The 8,436-nt window shown below is 36.3% G+C and overlaps 1 pseudogene; it reads right to left on the bottom strand.

Moving 5' to 3' along the window:
- Positions 1-6,513: 6,513 nt before the first annotated feature.
- LOC129073084 (40S ribosomal protein S15a-like) lies at positions 6,514-6,969 on the bottom strand (annotated as a pseudogene).
- Between the last annotated feature and the right edge of the window lie 1,467 nt (positions 6,970-8,436).

An 8,436-nucleotide genomic window follows, 5' to 3' on the forward strand; every position in this document is an offset into this window, starting at 1 on the left:
TGGTAAACTATGGTCTCTTTTTGTAAATAAAGTTTTATTGGAACATATCCGTGCCCATTTGTTTAAGTCTTATTGTTGCTTTCAAGCTATAACAACGGGGTTGAACCCTGATTTGTTGTGATCAAGATTGCGTGACCTACAAAGCTGAAAATACTTACTATCTGGATTTTAACAGGAAAAAAAATTGTTGATTCTTACTCAACTAAAGTAGGAACCTTTCAATGTAAAGTAATCTCCCACTGGTAGCATGTTTGAGTCATTTGTAAGATTTAGAAATATCCACATTTTATATATTCTAACATATGTAATATTATATTATATATAAATGATATATAATTGATAATATCAATAACAACAATGATAATAATGGCTAACATTTGTTTAGTTACCATCAATAAATCAACAAACAAGTGCCGGTAAGGATGTGGAGAAAGGGGAACCCTTACGTACTGTTGGTAGGAATGCAGACTAGTGCAGCCACTGTGGAAAGCAGTACGGAGATACCTCAAAAAATTAAAAATGGATCTGCCTTTTGACCCACTGCTCCCACTGCTGGGAATATATCCAAAGGAACCCAAAACATCATTTGAAAGAATGTAAGCACCCCTATGTTCATTGCAGTGTTATTTACAATCATCAAGATTTGGAAGCAGCCCAAGTACCTATAAGTAGATGAGTGGATAAAACAACTATGGGACATTTACACAATGAAATAATACTCAGCTATAAAAAAAGAAGAAAATTTTACCCTTTGTGACAGTATGGATGGACCTGGAGAACACGATGTTAAGTGAAGTAAGCCAGTCAGAGAAAGAAAAAATACCATATGATTTCACTTATATGTGGGATCTAATGAACAAATTGAACTAACAGGCAAAATAGAAGCAGACTCATAGATAGAGAGCAGGATGACAGCTAAATAGGGGAAGATCAGAGGGTGGAGGGATTGAGCAGAAAGGAAAAAGGACTCAGGGACATGGACAACAGTGTGGGGATTTTGGGAGGGAGCAGGTATAAGGGGACTAAATAGTAATGGGAAAAAATAAACTTTCAGAAACAAAAAAAAATAACAATGATTACAATTGCTAACATTTATTTAGTTCTAATAATGCACTGACATTTTTTTAAGTTATTTACATGTCTTAACTGATTTAATTCCACAATCCTATGATGTGGGTACTAGTTTTAGCACCATTTTTCAGATGAATGTACTGAGGCACAGAGAGTAAATTACCCACTTATAGTTATACTGCTGGTAAGTGAAGGGGTTATCCAGAAACAGAATCTTGGTTTATGGAGGCAGGATTGTATGTACTTTCTTTTTCTTCTAGGTTTATTGACTTTAAAAACATCCTGTGAGCATCAATGAATCAGAAGGATTTCTGGGGAAAAGAACTTCCTGAGGGGATACAGATTTCTGAGGTCCTAACTCTAAAAGAATAATAGAATGACGTGGATGCCCCCTTCCCCCATTCTTTCTTTTCATTAGTATCGCTGAGGTCCAAGGTTTGAAAGAAATTAGCTCAGTAGCTTTTACTTCCCTAAGGGAAGCAAAGTTTTATCCAAACTCTACAGCTGAGAAATTAGCACATGCAAACAAAATCAATTGTTCAAGATGCTACTGTAATTCAGTGACTGAGTGGAATTTAAATTAACTTTCTCATTTTGGTCATTTGTTGTCTACTTATAAGGGCAGCAGTGTCTCTGGGCTGTGTAGTGAGAAATACTCCAGGGTTTTGGGTGTATTTAAAATGAAAAAATTATTTATGGCATTTTAAAATCTTGAATGAAAGAAACAAATGGTAAGGGATTAGAAATAATTGTCCTGTAAAGGTGAAAAGTGATATTGATTCTCCGGTCACTGTGGTGGAGAAGCCAGAATCTGACAACCTGAGTGTGATTTCTGCTTCAACAAGCCACTTAATCTCGTCTGTGGCTCAGTTTCTCTATCTTCATAGACAGGATAATAACACCTGTCCTAAAGAACTTCAGAAGTTCAGATGAAAAGCATCATAAGAGCTTAGAATAATTAGTGATGAGTTTCTGGTCTACTTACCCCCATAACAGGTAGTTTCCTTCAAAGTGAAATACTGCACCGTGACCAGCTCTGGGTTCTCTAGTAGTTGCCAATAATGGGGAAACCGTTGTGCTGAGGCATCTTTCTCCCTTTTTTTCTTCCATAGCCAGTGCATATCAGAACCACAAAAGTCATAGTACATATTATGCCATTTCCATTTAATGCTCAAATTAATAAAATGTGCAATGAAAAGAGAGGAGAAAAAAGAGTAGGAGCAAGAGGGGGAGAGAGAGAGAGAGTGGAAGAGACAGAGTAGGTCTGAGATATCTGGGCCGACACAGATTGAGGGGCTGGTGGTGGTAGGCACCACGGTTGGAGGGAATATGGCCAGGGTAGCTCAGTCAGGGCAAGAGACAAATTAGTACATACAGATTCTATATTTTAAAATTGATTTGTCCCAGGAAGAATTTGACATGAAAACCCTTGAGTCAGACTTGAAAACAGGTTAAATATAATGGTAAAAGAATGGGGAAAAAAACCCAAAACAACAAAACTACGAAAGAACACTGTGCTTTCACTGTGCAAAAGTGATGACTATTCACAGTTTTATGTGTACACCCAAATGGAATCTATATGAATATATAATATACTTATATCTTATTTTTTTTATAGATCAACTCTCTTGGAGGTCACTTCATATCAGCTCTTCATTCCTGTTATATAGCTGTTTTGTATTTGACTGTATGGATGAACTATAATTTGTTAAGTTAGCTCCTTATTGAAGAATATGTAAGTTTCTTACCCTATTGTTTTTCTCTAAAAATAGTATGAGTGAACATCCTTGTACATATATCAAGGCATCTTTTTATAAGATATATTCTTAACATTAGAACTGCTGGGTCAAAGTTGCTTTTAAATTTGACAAATCTGGTTATGTACGTACCAAAAACTTGTACCAGTACCAGTAATGTAAACCTTGCTGTATTAAAACTTCCTGTTTCCTCCTCATTCTCACCAATAATGAGCATTATGAATTAAAAAAAATTTTTGGTCAATCTGCTACATGAAAAATATTGATTTATAGGTGCATATCTTCTATGAAGGATGTAAGAATTTTATTCATGGTGGGGCAAGGGCAGGTTTATAGTTGTTTGTATGGAAAATAATACAATTAATAAGTAATATTATAGGCCCTGGTTGGTATGGCTGAGTGGATTGAGTGTCAGCCCGAGAAGCAAAGGGTCATTGGTTCAATTCCCAGTCAGGGCACAGGCCTGGCTTGCAGGCCTGGTCCCCAGTATGGAGCGCACAAGAAGCAACTACATGTTGATATTTCTCTCTCTCTTTCTCCCTCCCTTCCCCTCTCTCTAAATATAAATAAATAGAATCTTAAATAAATAAATAATATTACAAGAATAAGCTCTGTATTTTCCGTACTCATGACAGTAAACTTACTTTTGCCCCACACTGTGTGTTCAGATATTCATTCTGAATGTTAATTATATTACGATTGTGTTTGTGACTAGTTTTTATTTTTGTATTTTTTAAGGAGTTATTTTATGTTGGCTATTGCAATTGAGAAGGCATTCATTAATGAGAAATAACTCAAAGAAAGGAGTCTGCCTGGGTTGTACAGAGGCAAGTAAACAGAGGGATTATTGATAAAGATGAAGGTGAGTCTTGTCTGGGGAAATACCAGAATAAGGTAGTTCTTTAGATTTAGCCATTTCCCAGAACATAAAGGATAGAAATCTTTCAATTATTACTGCTTTCTTAGAGCAAAAGACTCAGATAAAGTTTATCATTGTCATTCTCCCCTTTTGTTGAAAACAAATTTTGTTGCTGAACAACTTAGAGGTAATCAGACTCATGAGTGGCAGGATCTAAGAAACAGCCTTTCAAGGGTACTTGATCATCTTTTCACGGTTTATTTTAAAAAGAAATTTTTACTTTTAAGGCAAGATGATTAATACTTTCCTTTGTGTGACACAAAATACCTCACATCAAAAGCATAAAATTGTCATTTTTATACTAGTGTGGAATCACTTTTTGCATTTAAATTTTTACCTGTGGGATATGTTTTGGTACCAGGATTTAAAAAAGGATTCGCTTGATTTTTATTTCCCAAGTAGCATTCCAGGTGCTCCAACATAATTTTATGTATTCTATTTTTTCCCAACTGATTTAATATGACTTCTTTAATATACAGGTATGATATTTTCCCATGTGAATTTTGCCTATTTCTGATTCTCTATTGTTTCACTGATTATTTTCTGTTGACTGTTTTCCAATGAACATTTTTTTTATAAATCCCATTGGAGTAGAACATGCATACAGAAAAATGTACAAATGATAAATGTACAAATCAATAACTTTTCATAAAGTGAGTTCACCTGTGCAAATAACGCCTAGATGAAGAAACACATTACTAGAAGGCCAGAAACCCTTTGTGCCCCTCCAGTTATTCCCCCATCCCACACATACCACACCCCAAAGGTAACCAATATCCTAATTTCTAATGTATAATCACAGACTAATTTTCCCTTGAAAGATAAAATATATGTGTCTAGCTTCATTTATTCAACATCATGTTTGTGAGATTCATCCATGTTTTGTTTTGTTTTGTTTTAAAAAAAATATAGTGGTTCTTTTTCTTTGGTGTATAGTATTCCAAATGTATGACTATTCTACAATTTATCAGTTTTATCATAGATAAAATTGTATTTGTCTATGATAAATTTGGATATTTCTATTGTCAGTTTTGGACTGTTACAAACAAAAGCCTGTAGGTTTTAACTTATTTGCAAGCTAATAAGTTGACTTGCTGCAGTTTTATAACAGAATACAGGGGATTCCTGGTTCAGAAATAAAGGACTTCACTACTCAGCAATAGAATTAGAATATCAGTATTTTATTTTGCCAGTTCCCCAAGCCCAGATGCCCACAGGGTCACATGCAGGGGGCCCGGTGACACCTGTATAGACAGTGGAGGTTCTGGTGAAGAAGAGGAAGCCTGAACTAGCTTAGGGACTGCAAAGAGTTTGTCATGGGTAGTAAGCATGCCTGCCCTTCACCCTGGAGGGAGAAACTATCCCTTTCTTCCCAGGCTGTAAACAAACCTGCCTTTTACTTTGGATACAGACATCACTGAAAATGGAATGTAGAAAAGCAATGTGTCTCTGCTTGCAAGATATGCAGATACACAAGCTATGCATGGCTAATTGTCCACCAATAGGAACAGGAAAGTTATACCCACTATTACCAATACTATTTAACATATAGCTGGATATCCTACCCAATGTTATGAGGAAAAATTAAAAACCAGAACTTGGAAGGCATGGAAGTTAAGAAAATATCATTATGTGCAAATGACAGGATCATAAACCTAAGAAATAAAAGAAGTTACAAATTATTACAACTAAAAAGAGAATTTAATTGTTGGGCAAAGATCAATTTTTAGAAATAAATAGCAGGAATTACCAACTAGAAATGTAATATAATATTTATTTTCATAATTTCAATCCTTGAAGCAGTAAAAATTATGAAATGTCTGAGAAATTAATTTAACCATGAATACTCAAGTGTTACTTAGAGAAAACTTGAGAACTTTACTAAAGGGCCCTAGAAGATGATCTAAATAAATGGAGATATGTCCCATGATTTTGGATAAAATTATTTAGGATTGCAATTATATAATTTTTCCTAAATTTATCTATATATTTAGTGTAATCTCAATTGAAATTCTAGTTGAATTTCCTGAAAAATTCAGAAAATTTAACTTAAAATTTATCTGAAAAAACAGATTTCCATAAATAGCTAAGTCAGTGTTATAAAAGAGGAGCAATACAATAACAAAGTCTTTTTTGGTAGACTATGAAGTCATTTCTAAAGGTAGTATAATATTCGTACAAGAACCCATGACCTACCAATTACACGGAAAAGAGAGTTCAGAGACAGAACTGTGTATATCAACTTATATCATAGATACACGGCCCCATGAAGGGCAAGCTGTAGTGTAGATGATGGCTTACTTTATGGAGAAAAGTAAAATGGATCCTGATCTTTTACCATATAAAAAGGTGATTTTAGATGGACCAGAGCAGTGGTCATATTAATTAAAACTGAAAATGTAGGAATCACAAGGCATAAATACTAATGAAACTTTTTATATCAGAATTAAAAATTTCTACTAAAAAAACCAAATACTATAGTAACTGCCATTCTATTCTGTTTCTATGAGTTTGTCTGTCCGCTGCTTGAAAATGGGTAATGTTCTGTTTTGGGTCTTGATTGTTTCCCTGGGGTTCTCCTGGCTGCAGTGAACAGTAGATTCTTCCTGGATGCCTCCTCATACAACAGGCAGCAGACCAGCATGACGTGAGCAACACAGGAAAGGATTACAGAAATGGTCCCTTTCGTTACACTCCAACACCTCTAAATAATGATTCGTCTTAGTATTTTTCTCTACATAGCTCTTGATTTTTCTTTTATTGGTCCATTGAGGCATTTTATTTGCACGTATGTATTACATCCCTAGAAAAAGAATCCCAGGATTTTCCCTCCCATGTGTTTTCATCTTGCTTCTTCATGGTCCATGATGCCTGCTGACATTGTCAGTACAATGAAACCAAGCTGACGGGATGGGAAGCAGGTTGTTCTGCCATTTTTCTAGATCTTTGAGTTGCACATCAAATCTGGGGCTGATTACTCCACACTTGTTCAACCTGCCGGTGAGGTTCACAGCAATTTTTCCAGCTCTGTGGTCATCAATAATTTCAAATTCACCAATGTAACCATGCTTCATCATCACAGTTAGAAACCGGACGATGACTTTGGGGTGTGGCCTGATGAGAACCTGGCGTTTGCCTCTCTTTTCAGCATTGTTGATACTCTTGAGAGCATCAGCCAGGACATTCATGCGCACCATTATGGCAGCATGGAAAGATGGCAGAAAGAGCAGCTCTTGATTTTTTTAATTGTAAAGTGATTCACAGTTTATTACACAATTTCACCTACATTGTGATCTTATTTACTCTTACTACAGTATGGTTGATTTAACAAATAGTTACCAGTATTCCTTATCATTTGCCTTTTGCATGTGACAACAGGTTGTTAACACTTTCAGTGTGTACAGCATAATTGTCTATGGCATAAAACTTCTCCAAAGTTTTTTGGTCAGAAACTCTTTTTTTGGAAAGTTTATGAGTCTCTTCATTTTAACCACCATCATGAGCATTTGACTCTCTTGCAAAGGACATTTTCAATAAAGAACTCTTTCTTGACTGAATTTATTGGGGTGATATTGGTTTACAAAACCATACAGGTTTCAAGTGTTCTGCTCAATTTAGCAACATCTGCACACTGTATTGTACGTCCATTGCCTCAAGCAAAGTCTCTTTCTATCCCCACTCCACCCTTCACCCCTTTGCCAACATCCACCTACTCCCTAATGTCCTTTCCTTCTGGCTGTGACCCGCCAGTTGTCTGCGCCTTCATCACACACACACACACACACACACACACACACACGCACGCACACGCTCACGCGGTCTCTCCAGGAAGTATCCAGCCATGACCTATGAAAAATAGAGACACTTACTGAAGATGAATACAAGATACAAGAAACATTATACCTAGGACAATGAGGCTTCAGTTCTCTTCTGAGTAGGCACCTTGGGACTTCACACAGCTCCTAACTGCCATCAGCTGCCCTGTCATATTTTCTGAATCCCATCGATGGATTGAATTCTCTTCCCTTTCAAAGGTAATTTTAGTTTTGGGAAAAGCCAGAAGCCGCAGGGTACCAAATGTGGGCTGTAGAGGGGCTGGGTCACCTGGGTGATTTGACGTCTTGCATGAGTGGGCATGTTGTCCTGATGAAGCAGCCAATCACCAGTTGTCCATAGCCGCAGCTTTCTGAGTCATGAGTAGTTTTTGAGGAGGGATGTTCAAGTTTAACATAGAATTTGATGCAGATTTGTTTTTCTACTTGCTCAGTCATTTTAAATATAAGGTCCACACAGTGCACTTGCTCCTTCAATGAACTTCTACCACCCCCACTGACTAGTACAGTGAAGTCATTATTGTTCACACAGGCATAATCCAGTCCACTCTCCTTGAATACATGGATGTTGTGCAAACCATCCTGGTTTTCTTAACAATGGCTGGAATTTTTCTGGATAGATCGCATATATATGTTTTTTTACTTGATCCCTTCACCTTCTTTTATTCAGTTTTCCAACTGCCATTCCTTCTGACAGCTATCAGTCAGAAGAACATTTTTTTTTATTGTAAGTACATAATAAAACTTGCAGAGTCTGAGATGTTGTGTTTTCATCTGGATTTACTCACTAGCTAAATGTCCCACTTCTACACAAAAGACTTGTCAGGTACAAATTGGGCAAAGCTATTGATAAATT

The sequence above is a fragment of the Pteronotus mesoamericanus genome, unplaced genomic scaffold, assembly GCF_021234165.1.
Source record: "Pteronotus mesoamericanus isolate MK-2021 breed Mesoamerican mustached bat unplaced genomic scaffold, CSHL_Meso_final contig_116, whole genome shotgun sequence".
NCBI classification, from domain to species: domain Eukaryota; kingdom Metazoa; phylum Chordata; class Mammalia; order Chiroptera; family Mormoopidae; genus Pteronotus; species Pteronotus mesoamericanus.